At 35.9% G+C, this 19322-nt stretch overlaps 1 long non-coding RNA gene across 3 annotated transcripts in view; it reads right to left on the reverse strand.

Annotated features, from left to right (window-relative positions):
* The window catches only part of LOC124102562 (uncharacterized), a 104178-nt gene extending 84973 nt beyond the window's left edge, over nucleotides 1-19205 (reverse strand). For all 3 annotated transcript variants that reach the window (XR_006854910.2, XR_006854906.2, XR_006854907.2), the window contains exons 1-2: nucleotides 19067-19205; nucleotides 15371-15465 (exon numbers count right to left, since the gene is read on the reverse strand). This is a non-coding gene — a long non-coding RNA (uncharacterized LOC124102562). The remainder of the gene's footprint in view (nucleotides 1-15370; nucleotides 15466-19066) is intronic.
* Nucleotides 19206-19322: the final 117 nt, after the last annotated feature.

The raw sequence follows: 19322 nt of genomic DNA on the forward strand, positions 1-19322 counted from the left end.
TCCTCTCTCTATATCCTTCTCCAGCCACACAGCCAACTCACCCATGTAACTCCTACTCATGTTTCAATTACTGGATGAAAAGTTAGTCCTTTAAATGACAACGAAGCTTAAGAAATCTTTAAGCTGTGGCTGAGAATTTGACCCCACCTTTACCTTGATCACGTCCTAGTTTAGACTAAGCACCTACCTGTGTGTTCCTCTCCCTACAGCACCCTGCATGTCTATTCATCACCTGTCTCATTGTCAGTACTTTCAATCCATGCCTACTCTGCTAAGCTAACAAGAGACAGAGAGACAAAATCTGAATCATCCACTAATTAACCCCAGGAATAAGGACAAAGCATATAATAAGATTTCATATTTATAAAGCAAATATATAAATAAAATACAAGGGCTAAGAAAAATATAAGAGGTAATAACAAATTATTAGAGAGGTTTAGAGGAAGGAAAGATTCTATACACCTGTAGCTTTCATAAAAGGAAAAAACAAGAAACATTTAGAAAATCTTGAATGTTAAGAGGGACTTGGGTAGGAGGATTTTGAAGAAAGTAGGAAGGATATCGGTCAGGTACAAGATACACTGAAGGGAACAGCCCTCAATAAACAGCACCCCCTCCCATTTAGGTTCTGAACAAGTTAAAAAATAAAACAAAGAATAAATATGGAAGCCAAAATCAGACTTCAGTATTTAAAGATATCAAGTTAAAAGATGTAGTTCATTTTAAGCTCAAAGGTACCTGCTAGTGAAATTCAGAGTTAGGTGATAACCTCAACTCAGTAGCTAGGTCCCAGCGTAAGAATGATGGAGGTATGGTGTCATGCCCAATCATTCTTTCCCAAAATTATCAGTGACCAGAAAAGTCACTCCCTCTTTACAGAGGTGAGTAAGCATGGGACAGAAGGAAATCAATAAAATGTGCTGAGGAAAGAATTTCTCCACGTGGAAACCAGGAGTAGGGGAAAACATTTTCCCTAATAAGAATAATCAGAAGTTGTGCTGGGAATCCTGGGGTAAAGGATATTTAAAAGGACATAGTAGGGAATGAGACTGAAAGGATGAGTTGGGGCCTTAGAGAATGATCCAATTGCTATGATGACATATTTCTAGATAATTTATTAGACAAGCTGTAGCCACTGAGAACTTTCTAGGAAGAGTATAATGTGATCCAAGCTTCTCAGAATGACAGCATACTGCAATAGTGAAAGAATAGACCTTGGAACTAGTCTGCTTGGGTTCCTAACCTATTTTATTCTGTTTGTGTACTTTGTAAAATTTAATTTCTCTGTCAAAGAAAACTTCGCACATTAGAAAGAGGACTAACTTTGATTTAGGCAAACTGCATTTACTTCTCTATTCTGCAATTTATTAGTTCTGAAATCATAACCATTCTCAGACTGCATTTTATCATCCTTATATTTATATAGCTAGACTGAGAGTCAATGAGAAAATGTATGTAAAGTGCCTATCAGTTAGTAGACACTCAGTTAATGATAATTTTATTGTTATTGTGCAGTCTTATAGAATGTGCATCCATTGAAAATATTCACTGTATCTTTTTCATTCTGTGTATAATTGTTTCAGGGGACAGAATAACACCACACCACAGAAAGGACATAATAAAAACCAACTTAACATACAAAGACAAAGATGGGTCAAAGTGCTTCACAGATGGCTAGTTAAATGGTAGTGCTAGCAGCTTCGAAATCTTGTGTGTGTTATGGATTTTATCTAGTCAAATTTTAGGTTATTTTTAAACAATTGCCTAAATAGGTCATAATTCTGAGAACTGAGAACTCCACTATATTTATATATTTAAGAGACTGGATAATTCTGCATATCTTGCCCATGTAGAAATCATTATTTCATAGTGTTTTTCTTTTTAAAAATATATGAAGATTAGCTAAGGTTTTTGGTAGATGTCATAAAACGGCCCATCAGAATGTCTCATATTGAGTCTATACCATTTTATAATTTGGTATTAAAATAAGGAGACATTTTACAAGGGAAAAACAGTAGAAAATTGATTCCTCTTTAGACAAAGCTGAAAAACATCTTTTTAGTTGCAGTGAACAGCACAACAGAACCCTCTATAATCATATACAGATGATGGGAATTTGTCTAATGTTTTATGGTGAATCATTGATGAGGCCAGCAGAAGGAAAATTTGTAGAAATAAAATCACCTTGACAGTAGAGTACCAGGGTCAAAAAGCAAAGTAAAGTCAATGTTCTTAGCTTTAATAAAAACAGTATGATCTGTCATCAACACAGCATTTTTACACTCTTGGACAATGCACTCTGAGATCTCCTGCTGGGTTTCATTTGATTTTTACCAAAACCAACAAAGGACAACTTATAGCTGGTGATTCATTGTGACAGGAGAAAGCCATAAAGATACGCGTGTTTAGACCCTTGTAAATAAACAGTCTCCAGTGTAATTTTTCAATACAAAGGAAGTTATCCAGGCTGTGGGGAACAACTCCTGGGTTTTTCTAAATTATGAATCTCTCTCTAAGAGTAAGAAAAAGAAATTATTTTGTTAAGTCAGTGCCACACATCTCAGGCTGTTCTTCAGATGGGCTGAACTGAACATAGGCCTTAGGTAAGAAATAAAAATGCAAGCATTGGAGGAGACAGAACAATGCCATGTAGTCTCCATAACAATACCGCCAGATAGCAAAGCCAAACAAACAGAATAATTAATAATTAAACACAAAGATTAAAAGAGATTGTCACTAGGGTTCTACCCTAGGAAATGGTGCAAACTCTTAACAAAAAGCTCACAGGATTCATCTCCAGTCAATTTTCCTAGTCGAACAAGGTAAGATACAAAACCAGAAAGAAATCTTTTTAACTGAACATCATCTTGTAATTTTTTTTCAAGTTCTAACCAAACCAAACTAGGAAAAACTGAGAGTATAATATTATTTCCTAGTAAGTATTACTCCATTACATCAATTTTGCATCACCTTGAAATGTTTATTCTTATTTTTTCAAGTAGGTACTAAAATTTTAAATATTTACACTGATTTCTATGATCAGATGTATAGTTTATAAAATTGATATTTAATATTTATCATATATCCAAAATCTAGGATCTCATGTGAGTTCAAATAAATGACCAGAAAATATATTCATTTGGGAAATAACATTAATATGACATGCCCTTGTGACAACTGTGGTTTTTTAGCATGCAAGTAAAACTACAATAATAAAAATTAACATCCATTTTAGAATTAGACCATAGATGTTACACTCTGAAGTTACATTTTAAAAGTTGTGGTCCTCAGTAAAAGAGGGAAAATTTGATAAGGAAAAAAATAATCAATATTTGAAACTCTTGGTTTTATAACCATACCTAAGTGATTTCGTGTTTGTATCTCTTTCATTCCATTATTTCTCATTAGCAAGAGAATGCAGAACCTTATTTCTGCAACCACATTTTTTTTTGCTTTAGAAATTAATTATACACAATGTACTAAAATGGAATCTTATCCTAATGTCATTGGCATTAATAAAAGATCTATGGGTTTTAAAAATGAGATGCTGGACTATGGTCCCCCCCCCCTCCCCGCCCCGATGAATAGTGTTTCTACCCATTGAGAAAGTGGCTTTTTCCTGGTCAAGTTTCAAGTGCAACAACTTGAGTAATGTAGCACAAATCCCCTCCTTCTTGCTTGCAAAACGATTCCAATGTTCTACTTTGAATTATCTTAGTTCTACCTTTAAGATGATTAAAGATATAATTATATTGTCTTAAGATTTTTTTTTTCTTTTTGGTTTCACTTTTCAGAAAGCAGTAATGATGAGATAATAAAACAGACAATTTCAAAAGCAAACTGATGTCACTTCATCTGGTTAATGTGAAAGGGCTTTTTTCCCTAGCACATCAGAAAGTAATTTACTTAAAGGAGAGATAGTTATGATAAAACTCAATTTAAACAATGTGGTTTAAGACTTGATAAGATTTAGAAGACCTCGATATTTATATTAAAACCTAAATTCTCGGTTCAGTTAACCTTTCATATCTTTATAATATCTTACAAGAGCTATAGGACAGCGTCGTTTTAGAGGAGTCCCTAAAATATTTTGGGACACTCCTTTTTTAAATGTTAAAATGTATAAACCTTCAAAGAATAAAATAAAAAGCCTGGGACCTGCTGGGTTCTAACTTTTTCATTGTGGACACATCTTCCATATTCCAAGCCATCTCTTAGACCTCTCAGAATCCTGTCGCCTCCCCTTGCTCTCCCCTACAGCCCCCACACTCGTGGGAAGAGAGACTTGTGAAGCATCTTCAGACCATTACCCAAAAGCTGTGCGCTGACCTTCCTACCTAGAGCCCCTTTCTCTTCCAGTCTACTGGATCCCAGATCAAATTATACAAGACTATCACTTTTATTGTGCTCTGCATCCTCTTCAGGAGTCCTTAAATGAGTGTTCATGTATGCTTATAAAAATTAAAATTTAAAAAAAAATGCACATCTGAGCTGGCAGTCCCAGAGTCCTGGAGGAGCAGCATTGTTTCTGGCCTCTGCTCTCTAATGCTCACCAGCTTCTTACATGGCTTCACAGGATACAGATTCTCCCCTTCTCTGGCCATGTGCTTTCTCTGGTTGAAATGCTTCCTCCTTCTTACTTTCTAACTTAATCTCTATGTACCACCCTTTCCTTGAACTTCTCTTGAAGGCTCTAACCAGCATATTTTCATTTATTCCTTTGTTTTCCTTCCACAATAAAAGACAATAATGCTACCAAAACATTTATTGAGTTCTTCCTATGCAAAGACACCATGCTAGGCTTTTATATCTTAAATACTATATATTATGTGATTCTTATAAAAAACCTTATAACTTGAAACTTCAAGAGTTTAAATTTCCTCTTATCATTGGATGAAAAGCAGTACAGCTAGGATTTATAAACACACATGTCTGACTCCAAAGCCATTGTTTTTTTTAAAAAAATACCAAATACTATCTTCATCTATATATCACAAAGCTATAAGTTCCTTGAGGTCAAAGATTTTAGAGATCGTCAACAAAACTCTATTGACTATTGACTGCTAAGAACTATATGTAGACTTATTCAAATATGTTACAGAGCAGATCTCAACCTTCTGCTGTTCCATTGCCTTCTGTATCATCTAGCCATTGTGAGGAGCTAACTGGATTACTGTGATCAAAAAGATAAAGGAGTCAAAATTTAAAACCAAACGGGTTATTATGACTTTGACCTAGAAGAGTGTAAAATAGGAGGAAGTGAATAAGTGAACATGAAAGAACTGCACAAATACAAGACATTTCTTTGTAGTTATTAAAATTCTACTGAGCAACAACAAAGTAAATGGAGTAACTAGAGTTGTATATGTTTTTTAAAAAGGCTTTACTAAAGAGGATAGTTTTAGCAGAACATATATAAGTGCCTTTAAGCTTTATGAAGGCCTTTTCAAGTTCATGTCCAGCTAAATACAGTGTCAAATGTAATATTCAAATGTACTGCAGGTCAATGGGTATGCAGATGACACTATGTCTAGCCACCCAGACCCTGCTTTATCACCCTGTGGCTTGTGTGTGCCAGTCCCAGTGCCAAGGGGGACAAGGAAGACAGGGGCAGCCTTAGACTGCACATGCAACCAACTGTAATCTAGTTGTTTGGCCAATAAATTCTAAAAGATCATTCCTTAAGATGGACTCAATTTTGAGAAACAGGCCAACAGCTTGATAAATACAATGCTACCAGTCATCTAATCTAGCTGCAATCAGCCTGTACAATCAACTGAAGTCCCACTTTCCACACACACACAAATAATAATAATAGTAACTCAAGTTGGAAGCGATTACTTTTGCCTCTGAAATCGTCTAGACTTTTGTGAAGTCTTACCTCACTTTGCATTTTGTTTAAAAGCACAGGCTTTGGAACCAGGATAAGGGATTTGAATCTAGTTGTTGCTCTTATGAGCTCTGTGACTTCGGGAAAGTTACCTAATCTCTCTGTGGCTCATGAAGTCAATCATAGGACTTCATATGGCTCTTGTGAGGATTAAATGAAAGAAGGCATGTAAAAGACTCAGAACATTCCAGGTATACAGTAAGAGCTCCATCCTATTAGCTGTTTTATTTAGTACCAATTTCCACCACCACCATCATCTGGCATCCATTGTGTATATCCTTGCACAGTAACTATTTTTACATGTGTTTAAAGAAAATTCAGTCTTTTTTCCTATCTTCCTAGAGAGAATGACATCGTGTCCTTTACAATTAATATTGTTCATTGAAGCCATGGCACACAGACACTTCAACCTATGATCAAATGCAGGAAAAACCATTCCTCTCTTTTTTTTTTTTAAGAAGATAACAGAAGGATCTCATTCTTTTTTCCTATAAGAACACTGATTTAAGTCTCAAGAGACTATTTCTTTCTTATCAAAATCATAGTATGGTGCCCATTAACTCTGAAGGCAGTTTGGCCAATAAATTCTAAAAGATCATACCTTAAGATGGACTCAATTTTAAGAAACAGGCCAACAGCTTGATAAATACAATGCTACCAGTAAAAACGCAAAGAATATTCTCTATAAACATTAAGGCAAGATGTGAGAGAAAGGATCTTAGATAAATCATTTCAAATATAGAGTCAATTGCTTTGCTTTCAATCCCCTTGAAAGGAAAAACGATTATGCTTTTTAGCTGTCAGAACAAAACTCCAGGGTAATTCATAAGGCATTATATTAACACATATAAAACAAAATGAAAAACAGCTTCACAGTATGACCTTACACTTGAACAAAATCTGGAGCAAGTGTATTGGAGGCCAGATTAATACCCAGTTTACCAGGCAAATAAATTCCACAGTGAGTCACCCTCCAGCTTCTTTATTCTGTCTATGAGGAAATTACAGCTCTAGTTTTAAATAGAGCAAAAATATTTTAAAACAAAGTAGAGGCAACTACTCAAAGCAGAATTGCCACTTTTTTTCTTCGTTAGGTTTAGGATATTTTTTCAAGACTTCAGAAAACAAATAAGTCAAGAAAGATTCACCAACTTCAGAAAAAGCTTGCAAATGCACTCAATAAAAAGGATATAAAATAGCATAGAGCCGTTTATGTTACCTGCATGTATTTTAAGTACAGTATATTGAACAATATCGTACACAAAAAGGAAGTGTATTTACTACAGAGGAGACAGTTGGCTGAGGCTCTTCAAAAGTAGATATTTCAAAGTTTACTTTCACATGGGTTTTCACTTTTTGACCTGCTCTTGACCTGGGTAATTCTTGCAGACCAGTGAGTTTAACAAGGCCTGGGATCTATTAAAAGAGTGGTAGCCTGCCTTTTACTGAGTAGCACGCTGATGGTTTAAAGTAAATGTTATGGTTTGTCACAGGAACCAATTTGGTTACCGTTTGTTCTTCCTGCCCCTGACTGCTGATATTTTTGCAAGTGTTTTCCATTCTTTAAATTCTATAAAGAAATCTGCATGCTGTTATTTTAAACTTCAGCATCTCTCTCTCTCTCTCTCTCTCTCTCTCTCTCTCTCTCTCTCTCTCTCTCTCTCTCAGTGATTCATATTTTAAAACAATAGGCTGCCGTGCACCCAGGGTTTCCTTTCATACTTCTTGGTGGAACTTGAACTCATGCACCAATGAGAGACACATTATCTTTTGAACACTAAATAATTATTGTCATTCTCTGATTTGACTAGAATTTCAATGCCTGTTAATACAACCATTGACCTGTGTTTAAAGGAAGAAAAACAATGTGAGATATATATCAAATCAATTCCAAAGTAAAAGAAATAATGTTTAAATGTATATACACACATATGAATATGGATTATATATAAATAATATTTACTTTAAAGGATTGGTTTGAGGAGTAAAGGAAATAATATATATAACATTAATGATCTACATGGGAGGAGGCTCCAGAAGTTTCTTGCTAAATTGCACTTGAGGACTAATTAAACATAAAATTGATTTTTACTATTTTTTTCTAATATCAACACGGGACCAGTTTGAGAGGTGGAATTAATAAAGTAACAAATTTGTTGCAAAAAAAGGAAATGCTAGCATAAATTAGTTGTCACAAATTTGCCAAAGAACATAAGCTGGTTTTGACGTGAATATAGAGGGAGATTAAACCAGGCCCTGGAGTGAGTCTTTTTCCCTCAGTACAGAATTAGGGACAAAGATTCTTCGTATTGAACAAATCCTCTGACTTGTCTCTTTTGGATGCTTTATTTTCCTTTCCTCAAAACAAAGATAGACTAATTCTGTATACTAATAAATTACCAAATTTTTTTTAACTGGGGATTGAACTCAGGTATGTTCTACCACTGAGGCCCCTCCAGCCCTTTTTGCTTTGACACAGGGTTTTGCTAAGCTGGCAAGGCTGGCCTCAAACTTGAGATCTTCCTGTCTCGGCCTCCCAAGTAGCTGCGATTACAGGCATGCACTACCACAGCCAGATAGCAATGATCAATATTTGTAAACATGTGTTTAAAGAAATATACATGCCCAAACATTGCTTGAAAATTTATTAAGCTTTAATTATTGTGCAATTGTCCCATTTTTGTGCTGACTAAATAAATAAAGAGGGAGGTTAAAAGGAAATCAAGTGGCAGTCATGTTACACTACTGATATGGATAAGCATAAAAATTACCAACTGATGAAGGCATTGTTAATAATTACCATTTATATTATTCAAAGTAAAATGTTTTATTTATAGTGCTAGGGCTATTTTGTTGCAAGTATTTGTACCTCTACTAGATAACTAAATAATAGCTGGTACTTAGGGATTCACAGTGCTTTACATGAATTATGTCCTTTACTCCTTATACCAATCCTTTAGAGTATACATGATTTTCAATTGCAGAGGAATATCCTGGGGTCAGAGTAGTGAAGAAACTTGACCAACATCACAGAGCTAGTTAAGCAGCAGAACAGTACTTTGCCTAGTTACAAAGCCTTTGTCCTTTCCCAGGCACACTACGATCTCGATCTTGATCAAGCAACAACGACAGAGAATAGCAACACAGACCCACCTTATTGCATTAAAAAGATTCTCAATTTGGCACACGCCTGTAATCCCAGCGGCTCGGGAGGCTGAGGCAGGAGAATCGCAATTTCAAAGCCAGCCTCAGCAAAATCGAGGCACTAAGCAACTGAGACCAGGTCTCTAAATAAAATGCAAAATAGGGCTGGAGATGTGGCTCAGGGGTTGAGTGTCCCTGAGTTCAATCCCCGGTATGCAAAAACAGAAAAGAAAACATAATGTCTTAGGAACAAATGTGATTAATCTGGAAGTCACTCAACAAATATGTAAAAAAAAAGGTCAACAATGTGCCAGGCTCTGAGCTGTGTGCTAAAATGTAGAGCTAAATCACAGGGTTCCTGCACATTAAATATAGTCACACTACAGATAGATGGAAACTGTGATAAGGGACAACAGGGAGATTTAAAGAAAAAAACTCAAAAGGTAAGGGATGCTCAACTCTCCTTAAAAAATCAGTGATGTCTATAAAGGAGAAGAGAGACATTGAGGTGTAAGTGATGGATGAGTGTGCTTCTGGAACTGGTGGAGGAATTAGGACATATAAAGAGAGGGAGGCAGGGAATGAATGGCAGGCACCAGACTCTATCGTGACTCTCAAAAGTCTCTGCATATCAGAAACACTTGGGGAATTTATTTTTAAATTTCTTATGCCCAAGCCTTACTCAGACACAATAAGTGGAATTACTTGGGGTTTAAAAGTAGACGAGAGAAGGCTACAAAAAGGCCATATTTCTGGAAACTAGAGTAGAGCTAAAAATCCATTTGAGAAAATAAAATAAGGTATCGCAAAGGAAACAAAATATCAACACGGCCACATACAAGTGTTACAGGAAAATTCCTGCAGCATTCTATGTCTTTTTAGATGTAGATCTACATTATATACACTTTTGTGCATGTACAATACGTTTCAAAAAAGAACTGAATTGCCTTTTTAAATATTAACTGCCTCTTATGAATGTGATCCAGTATCAGCTTTCTTTATTTTATTGAATTTTCACCAGGCCCATGTTTCTCAGCAGGAAGAAATGCTATTTATAGGAAAACAATTAAGACAATTATGTCTCAAAACATCCTCCCAAAGATTATCCTAAATGATTGTGAGAATATCTTAAATGATCTATGTCCATAGAAAACAGATGGACATTATTGTGACAATGTCATAGGCATATCCTAACTAGACCCAAAGCATGTACATAGGTCCAAGCTCAGGTCTGTGTTTCCCTAAATTAAGCCAGAGGAAAACTTATCTGCTAGAAAGAAACAAGTTGGAAAAAAAAAAAAAAAGCTAAACATTTTAAACTGTATTATAAGAAATTGTACTCACAGAATTAAAAAATAAAGTCACAGTAAAGAAATACAAAATAAGGATTAGAAGAACCTGGGAACTTACAATTTTATGCTTCTAGCAGCACAGAGATGATAAGATAAATGATTCTTTGATAAACACTGAGTAGAAAGATCAGAACATCTATAGTAAACAGGGATGCAAATGACAGATGACTCACTCTCTGTAGATATGACCAGAGTGATGGGGGTTAGCTATGTAAAAAGAAGCCACACATGAAGCATAGTTATGTGTTTTTTAATCTGAAGATAAAAGTTATGCCAGATATGTTTTTTTCAAATAAAGATGAAGAAAAATAAGGAACATAAAATGAAATTCTGCTGCCCTGTATTAACAGCCAAATTAGATTTGATGTAATACTATCAACAATTAAAAAAAAATCTAGAAGATAGGGAGACATTGGTTACACATCCACGTCTCCCTATCTTCTAGTTTTTTTTTTAAATTGTTGATAGTATTACAAAATGTGTTTCTACAATCTGTACACGTGGTAAAAATGGGAGTTCATAACCCACTTGAATCAAATGTATGAAATATGATATGTCAAGAGCATTGTAATGTTTTGAACAATAATAATTTTTTTAAAAAAAGATAGGGAGACAGCTGTTATGATCTGAAAATTTGTGTTCCCCCATGTTTTAGTCAGCTTTTGATACTGTGAATAAAGGATCTGACCAGAACAACGATACAGGAGGAAAGTTTTATTTGAGGCCTCACAGTTTCAGAGGTTTTAGTCCATAGAAGGCCAGCTCCATTCCTAGGGGCTTGAGATGAGGCAGGACATCATAGTGGAAGAGTGTGGTGGAGGGAAGCAGCTCACATAGGAAGCAGAGAGAGAGAGAGAGAGAGAGACTACCCTCTCCAGACACAAAATATATACCCCATAGCTGAGCCGCCACCTGCCTCCAGTTACCACTCAGTTAATCCCACCCAGGATTAATTAACTGATTAGGTTAAGGCTATCTCCCAATCATTTCTCCTCCAAACCTTCTTGCTTTGTCTCACATTTGAGCTTTTGGCGGATACCTCACATCCAAACAACAACACCCCAAAATATATATGTTGAAATCCTAATCCCAATATGATGATATTAGGAGATGGAACCTTTGGAAGGAGTGCAATTTGTGCCTTTAGAAGAAGAAACGCAAGAGAAGATTTTTCTCCCAATCATTCAAGGACAAAATGATAAATTAACAGTCAGCCATCAGAAGACAACCCTCTCCAGAACCAGACTTTGTTGGCACTCTGAACTTTAAGGGGCTGACATCCAGTCTCCAGGACTGTGTATAACTTCTGAGGTGTATAAGCCATCCAGTCTATGAAACTTCATTATAGCAGCTGAAACTAAGACACAAAGGATTGCAAATATTTTATGCTTCAGTGTCATCATCTATAAAACAAAAAGTCTGAATATTGGGATCATTAAGATCTATATAAAAGAGAAAAATTCTGATCTATACAAAACAGAAACATGTTTATCAGTGAATTTCAAAGGAAACTGTATGCAATGGCAAAACCCACATGAACAAAATGATGCTAATTCAGATAGCCCAGACTATGAACCATTCAATGTCCTCACATGACATCATATCACACTTTTAAACAAACACTTCCAGAAATCATCAGTTTTTCCTGGGACTCATCAGGATCACCAGAACAGGCAAACACACCCAAAACCCTTTTTTGACTCTCTTCTCTACAAATCTCTCTCTCTCTCTCTGTCTCTCACACACACACACACACACACATACACACACACACACACCTTGCCTTCCTTCCTTTAGACAAATAAAAAGAAGTTACATCTCCTGGTCTCATTTTCCAACACTGGATAGAAATACACTATAAATACCTAATCTTGCCCACTGATCTACTCTAAAGAATTAGAAGATTCTAGAGTAGAGAATTCCAAGAATATCTCATACTTCCCAAACCACTGCATTTTATGATTTTTTTTGAGAATACAAGTTTTCTGCCACACAATTTTCTCCAATCTGTTCCAGCCTTCACTTTACTTCTTATAGTTGTGGGTCACAAATGTTGTTTCTGTTTGCTCAGATTAATTTGAATACTGCGTGTGTGTGTGTGTGTGTGTGTGTGTGTTTTGTAATGCTGCTAGTGGAGGATAGGATGTCTTCTGTCAAATATGCTTGCATATGTATACATAATGCTTTATTTTATATATTTACTAAGTGTGAGATGAAGTGATTCGACTTGTACTATATCTGTATTTTTTTTAAAAAGCTATACTATGAATGATAGAAAACTGTTGACATTTTAATACAGGGAGTTAAATTAGAATTAGAATTAAATAGAGCACACTGCCTTAATATCACAATATCCCCAAGTATAAATCCTGATGAAAGAAATTATTTTTATGTACTGATTATTTAGGAAATTACATAATTGAGATAAAATTGGTGTTATATTTTTAAATGTTATTTTTACTGTCATCCCTGAAGTGCTTTGAAGTGGGTTCATATTATAAACCCATTTTTCTGGTGAGAGAATTGATGTACAAAGATTCTTGGATAACTCAGCAAGGATCACACATCTGAGGACTAAATTAAATTACTGAAAATAACTTTCAAAGAATAAAAGGTTATATAAACATAATAGCATTAACAGATTATAGAGAACAAAAGATAGGAGCATAAACAAAATATTACCTCATCCACCCTGATGTTTTCATTTTAAAAAATCAAAAAACTTTTCAAAGAAGCATACTGCTAAAGTTTATAGTAATAAAAAATTGCATATGTAAATATAAATTAAACTTCTTCTAAAGAAATATATAAGGATAAAGAAAGTAAAAGTTTTACAGGATAGACTACCATTTCAAAGAATTTCTTAAATCTTACTGAACCATCAAACCCTTAAAAGAAAAATGAACTTTAAAATGTCTTCTAGGGTTTCTGCTATCCCAGGTAGGTAGGTATTGATCATAAAGGGCACCTTTTGAATTGTCTAATGCAAGGAGTACCCAGGATTGTGGCTTTCTTGAAAAATGTTATTACACATATTAAATTTTTTTTGAACAGTCTTAGAAGAGCTTTCCTTTGGTATTCTGACTCCCATATGATTCTTGTCCTGGAGAATTGCATGTCTGCATGGTACTCACAGGACACCGTCAAACGGGTATCATAATTAGGTACAAATATGTTACCATTATAAATGTAGAGGTAGTGATAGAGATAGACATGTTGCAAATTCAGATTACAAATCAAGTTGACAAAGCAAGAGCCTGCCAAAGCAGGTACCCCACCCTCCCCACTGGCCCTTCCCTTTTGTTAACACATGTTCAACTCTTTTATATCACAGGAGACAAAGAATTCCCTTTAAATATTTTTTCCCTTTCTGCTGTTGTTCTTTTAATATCTTCATTCGTTTTTGTTTTTTTAAAGCTTGGTTTACTACTATACATCTAGTTTTTCACTTATTACTCCCTCTTTAGTCTCCATAAACTTGAGTGCCTGTACACCACAAGCTAATGACCCTGCTTCTTCCCTTAATTCAATAAACAACCGTTCTTTTGACTTTTGGTTCAATTGCTTATTCTTGGTTGTCCTCTGTCTTCTTGAAACTCACTTGTCCTTGCTTGCATGAGTCCACTTAATTTTCCTTCCACTTTCTCCTGTTCATGAGTCTCCCTGGTTGACTCTATTTACCTGATCTGTATCCACAACATGAATATAATCCCGAACAGGGGGTCACAATCTTGACTGTGAATCTAATTACCCTGGAAGGTTTATTAAAACAAACACATAAACAGTTTTCCAGGCCCCAGTTTCAAAGCCACCCAGTTCAGTGGGACTGGAATGAAGCCTGATAATTTATATTTCTAACAAGTTCCCAGATAATATGGAAGCTGCTGGTTTAAGAACCACATTGAAAACTACTGACCTAAGGTTTACTCCTTTTCCCTTTTATGGATTCTTATTCAGAAACTTCTTCTATTGTGATGATTTTAACTATCACCTGTCATAAGTCACTGTTAAACTGATATATCCAATCCTGAACCCTCCACTAAATTTTATTTTCACATCTGTAACTTCTATTTTTATTTATTTATTTATTTATTTATTTGTTTGTTTGTTATTTATTTTGATACTGGGGATTGAACCCAGGGCCACTTAATCACTAAGCCACATCCACAGCACTATTTACTTACTTATTTGAGACAGGATCTTGCTGAGTTGCTTAGAGCCTTGCTAAATTGCTGAGGTTGGCTTTGAACTCATGATCCTTCTGCCTCAGCCTCCTGAGCCCCTGGGATTACAGGTATGCACCACCATGCCCAGTTCTAACCTCTATGTTCACTTGCTCTCCTTCCAGAATTTAATATGTATAACCTCGTTCATCATCTTGTTTCCCAGGCACCATTTCCTCCCTCAGATTTTCTCTTTCTTGTCCCTTGAGTATACCCATCATTTCCCTCATCATCTAGGCTCCATGAGAAGATATCATTTTTCTTGCCATTTGCCATCAACCTTGGTGTCTCTTGACCGCCCTTCCTTGCATTGTTACTAGGCCAAGTCGCTGCAGGTATGCTTTACCTCACACCTGGACTCTGATAATCACTCTTTATCCTTCTGCCCAAACACTCTCTTTACACAAATACTACTGTCAAATTAATCTCCCTCCAATACCCTTTATAAACTTTGATAGTTTTCTGTTGTGTGTGGCAGAGTTTTTCAATTGATAGGGGTCATGAATAGATTACAGGTGTGCCAGTATGTCCATTTCCTAAGCCATCTGGCCTGGCTTGGGACAGCTGAGCCCTAAGCAGTCAGAAGCAGCTAAAAGACCACTTCCTGTTTTCCCATCACCACTGCACATGGGACAGAAGTGGCTTGTGCTGTGGCTGGTCTTCCTTGGTGACACTAAGCAGGCCTGGGTGGGACAGCTGAAGAGAGCACCAGCCTGGAGCTTCTGGTTTTGCAGAGGCAGAACATGTCAACCTGCACTTACCATCTAGTTCAGAAGCTGGAGGCTCCACTGAAGAGAGCTTTGACATCAAAGTGAATTGGTGAAAGCGCACAGCATTGTAGAAAGGGGGGGAGATCCTGGAAAAGGAATCATTAAAGAAGCTGACACAGTAAAATTTAAGAACAACAATAACAAACTGGATGGCTTGAGTAATTCAGGAGGCTGATAAAGATGAATGACAGACCACAGGGAGGGAGGGAACAGTGAAAGGGGATTGGAGAGTCAAGATCTATAAAGGCTGAATAATGCACTGGATGCAAGCACCAAATCTGCAGCCTGGGCTCAAAATCGGACTCTGCCTTTTTCAGCTATTTGACCCTGGGCAAACTGCTTGACATCTCTGTGCCTCAGTTTTCTCTTCTGTGTACTTAGCACATAGCGTTAGTGTAAGGATCAAATGAGTGGATTGTATGAGGAGCACATGGAATCATGACACTGCACTAAGTCTTCTCGATCCCTCTCCATTACCAACACTATAGAGCATATGCAAAGACAGTCAGCCAACTCAGGAGTGCTGAGACATTGGAACACCTACTTTCTATTAAGAAGAAGAAGGAATGCGTTGTGGCACAGTAGCATCACAATCTATAAGCTTTGTGCTTTTTTATTTTAACAATACATTCATATTATAGTAAAAAAAATCTCAATGAATAATACTATTCCTCTCATTTTATACAGGAAAGTTTACTCAAGAGACCAAAAAGCCTAGATCAGAAGATTTCCATGACAATTCTTTCAAATCACAATTAACTCTAAAATTATATCAAATTTAGATTACTTTCAACCACACAATTTTTTATTAGAGCTTGATGGTTAGACATAGTTGTTAGGTTCATCCTGACAAACCCATAAATGCATGGAAATGATTCCCTCCTTTTCCCTCCCCATTTCCTTCCTGGCCTCCTTCCCCTCCCCCCTTCTCCTTTGTCTACTCTGCTAGACTTCCTTTTGCTCATCTATTAATTTGTATTTGATTAGTTCTTTATGTACTCTTATCCTTCCCTCTTCCTTTCCTTTATTTTATTCTAGCTTCTTTGTATAAGATAAAACATTCAACCTTTGAGTTTCTGAGTTTGGCTAATTTCACTTAGCATGATAGTCTCCATTTTCATCCATTTAGTGGCAAATGCCACAACTTCATTCTTTTTAATGGCTGAGTAGAATATATCATATATGTCACACTTTCTTAATCCACTCATCTAATAACAGGCAACTGTCAACCACACAATTTTTAAGACATGGCTTAAACAATAGGAGATATTACTTATTATCCTTAATAACAAGCTCAGCAGATGGAGCTTTGGGTCACTCCTCTGAAATTTAGATGGCTCCTTCTGTCTAATCATACCATGGCTTCCACACCTTCTGCAGCCCAAACTCACACAACAGTGTTCATGAAGGCAAGATGGGGTGGTGAGGCTTATCTCCTCTCTCTTTTCATCAAGTTAGACATTTTTTCCCAGAATCCCTCAGCACTCCTTCCCTTAAATCTCATTGTCCATAAATGGACAGTATAATCACCATTGGACCAGCCACTAGCAAAAGGAAATGGGATTATCACAACAGTTTAGACAGACCAGGACTACCTCTGGGGCTGGGCACACATTCTCTAATTGTATCGTGCTCAGATACCTGAACAAAGTTAGGAGGACTCGAGCAAGGAATAAGCTAGGCAAACAATATCCTTGGCTTGACAAAAAGTCGATTAGGGATATTAAAAAAGTGCCAGAATTTAAGGTAAGAACTAGAGATCAACTGTGAAACATCATCCTTATGCTTGATTTCCAACATCAGAATAAGTCCAGATTTCTATTCTAATAGGGATATCCATGACACTGAATAATCATACAAATTAATTTAATGTTTTCCAGAAATTAAATACTCTCTTAAAATTTTAAGTCATACATGCCACTCACATAATTATTTCACATTTGCTACTCATTGAGTTATTCATTAAAATGATGTTGTCCTAAATCTTTCAATACATCATGAAACATCAGAAAGAAAACAAAATTCCAAACTATTTGATATAATACATACAATGAAAAAAAGTAACTTTCCTCATAGTCACAAGACAGTGTCTTGTTATTATGTAGGCTGATTTATCTCAATCTCTACAAGTCTGAGATATACCCAAGGTCAAGTCTTGTCCAGCAGGTAGCACTTGTTCCATAAACATATGTTGAATCAAAGAATAAATGAATGCAAGTCCTTTCAAATCATCTTTCTATTTGCCTTTTTTCCTTCTTTTTCCCACTTTATTTGCAGTGACTTTGTTTTATTTATCATTTATTTTTTCACCATTTCATTTGATCTCACTGATAGCACCTGGTTTCCGATCATATATTATTTTGTTTTATGTGGGATTGAGAGAGGTAAAAGGTATGATCAGGGAGATTTATAGATATAGATGCAATAATGAAGGTACAAAAATGAGCAAAGAACAACTGAATGTTCACTAGGGCCCTAACTACTATCACTCTGATTGTTCAGTTTCTTCAGCCTTCAAAATTAATGTTTAATAGACATTTTCCTCTATAGCCAGGATAGAGAAAAAACCATGCAAGATTTCCAAAAGGGTTGCAGAGGTTATAGAATATTCTTTCAATAGAATGAAAAAATCTGATATTTTAGGAGTGTCCCTCTTTGCTAGCCCTTGAGCAAACTGTTTACAACTTTGCAGATAGAAGTTAACATGTGGAAAACTTGTAGAACACCATGAGTGATACAAAGAATCCCACAGAAATGCAAGCTGTGGAATGTGTCTGATTATTGCCCTCTGGATATTGACCAGTTTTGTCCCTATTTGTAAATTCATTTCAGCATTCCTAGTCTGAAAATACACGTATGGCACTTTGATTTCTCTTTTGATCTCACTATATATCTCACTGGCTATCTGATTAATTAGTAAGTTAAATAAAGTTTTTAATGCATATTCATCTTATATGAGAGGCATGATTTTACCTTTTAAAAAAACAAATATTAATTTTGTGAAGTAAATAGGACTGGTTTAAATTAACAATTTTTTAACAACAGAGCATTTAGAAATCTCTTTCCATCATTCAAATTCACTTCTCCACTCCCATTTTCAAACCAGCAGTGTTAAAAAGCATTCATGGTGCTTGCCTGAACTTGCTGAGATGGCAAACAGTTGACTATTTCTTCAGTGAGATGTTCTTTCTTTAATTAGAAGATGAACCTGTTCAAATTCAAAACTCAAACAGACATTTATGGAGAAATTCAAGAAGAGGGACATAATATTTAACATAGCACCAATCACATAGGTAAAAAAAATTTAAAAACAGAAAACAGTTCTCACGGTATCTGACCCTAACACACCGTTTAGGCTTATTTACTAAACAGAGTTGCCTTTTTTGCATATAATTGTCATAAATTACTAGCCATAAAATTTCTTAATTGGATTAAATGTGTCAAAAAACAGGCCATCTATCAAGATAAAGACAAACTGTCACTATTTGATTGAAGAGGGAAATGCCCTTTTTAAGCTTAAACAAGACATGACTTTCTCCTTTAAGAAGACTCAAATATTTGCTTCGGTTTTTGTTTTAAGCCAAGAAGCAGTTCTTACACTTTAACACAGTGGAAAATGTCTCTCCTATCATTCTTCTCTTCTAAACCTCCCCTACAGTGGCTACTGAATTTAAAACATAGATGTACCTCTGTGACAATCATGTCACCTCTCTGTTTTTTTCTCATGCGACAGAAAGTGCACATCTTCTCAGATTGATGTTTCCATCTCAGCTGACTGATCTGGCAGGAGGAGCAGCTATAATTTCCCAACAGGTTGACATAGCAAAGCCTGGGCTGGGCAGACAGCACAGGACCTTTCATCGGGTGTAATCTACAACACATGCGTATTACAGAGTGCCAGGTGTGGATCCGTGGGTGTCACAATGAGTCACAAGAAAAGGTA

Source organism: Marmota monax, unplaced genomic scaffold (genome assembly GCF_021218885.2).
Source record: "Marmota monax isolate L192 unplaced genomic scaffold, Marmota_monax_Labrador192_F-V1.1 WCK01_AAM20220418_F8-fsc00002, whole genome shotgun sequence".
Classification (NCBI taxonomy): domain Eukaryota; kingdom Metazoa; phylum Chordata; class Mammalia; order Rodentia; family Sciuridae; genus Marmota; species Marmota monax.